The sequence below is a fragment of the Octodon degus genome, unplaced genomic scaffold (genome assembly GCF_000260255.1).
Source record: "Octodon degus isolate 3935 unplaced genomic scaffold, OctDeg1.0 scaffold00298, whole genome shotgun sequence".
Taxonomy (NCBI): domain Eukaryota; kingdom Metazoa; phylum Chordata; class Mammalia; order Rodentia; family Octodontidae; genus Octodon; species Octodon degus.
In genome coordinates, this window is record NW_004524874.1 from 255,037 (window position 1) to 256,344 (window position 1,308).

Sequence of the window (1,308 nt, forward strand, 5' to 3'; positions counted from 1 at the left end):
GCTATTATTTCAGAGATATCTGGTGTGTGATTTCCAGTTTCCTCAGTGCTAGTGTCTTCTGCATTTGTACTGGGTGGACTCGGGGCCTGAGACTGCATTTTGTTCCTTCTTTTTGTCATTTTGTATACCACTGTCTTCTGACCTTTGGTGTAGAGCTTAGATAGAGTTATTACCTTAGTACCAGGTCCGGATATACAAAGTTCAGATACCTCCAGGTAGGTGTTGCTTGCATCTGGCTGGAGTCTGGCTGCTGTGCTCCACTTCTTCCTGCTTCAGCCATTGGAGTTGAACCCTTTGTGTCACTCTAGCAAGATGTTCTGCTCCTGAATCAGTTGGGTGGGTCTTGCCTCTAGCCTCTTTGCAGGGAGTTCTGCTGAAGGGTTCCTCACCGGGCCTCTGCTCTGGGTCTATTCAGGATCCATTGGGCCCCAGGTAGTCTCATTCACATGCCAGGCCTGCACTCTGTCTATTCAGGATCCAGCGGCCCCGGGTCGTCTCACTCACACAACGGGCCTGGGCTCTGGGTCTATTCAGGATCCAGCGGCCCCAGGTCAGCCTGGGCTCTGTGTCCTTAAAAAATTGAAGGACTAAGATTCAAAGGATAAAAAACAATGTCCCATACAAAAAGAGCCAGAAAAGAAACAGGAGTAGCCATCCTTTTTTCAGATAAGATGCAAAAGAGTCAGTGGGAGGTGGGTAGATCAGGAAGCTTTCCCATGCCAGTAGGTGCAGTTCTTATGCCTTCATGGGATGGGAAGAGAGGCAGCCTCTTCATATTTCCAACCAAGGCCGGTGCCAGGTTCAGATGTTGTGCTGATTTGCTTTGACATCAGTAGACCTGAGACTCTGGACAGTGTCCTAAAAAGTCAAGAGGGTGAAGTCTAGGAGTTTTGTCCCAATATCAAAGAGTGATTTTGGGAAGATGTCTCAGTGGCACAGTGCCTGCCTGGCAAGCTCCAAGTCATGAGTTTGATTCCTGGTACCAAAACAAACAAACAAAAAACAACCAAGATGCTCTTGGTTGGCTGCATGTCCTATCTCCTTTGAAGTATCACGGTGGGACTTCCAAGATGATTGGGGAAGTGCTACATGTCAGATGTGCTGAGTTCATATTCCCTTAGGTCCAAGAATGAATTCTTTTTTTTTTTTTTTTTCAAGAATGAATTCTAAGGAACAAAGGAGGTTAACAGTAGGAAAACTAGGGCTGGCCTGATAGCTCAGCAGACTAAAGCTGCCTGTTTAGGCAGAGCTCAGCAGCTGTCCTAAATACAGAAAAGAGAAGAAGAAGAAGGAGGAGGAGGAGGAGGA

The 1,308-nt window shown here is 47.0% G+C and overlaps 1 pseudogene; it reads right to left on the reverse strand.

The window, feature by feature from the left end:
* The window catches only part of LOC101584151, a 19,528-nt pseudogene that overhangs the window by 16,423 nt on the left and 1,797 nt on the right, over window positions 1-1,308 (reverse strand).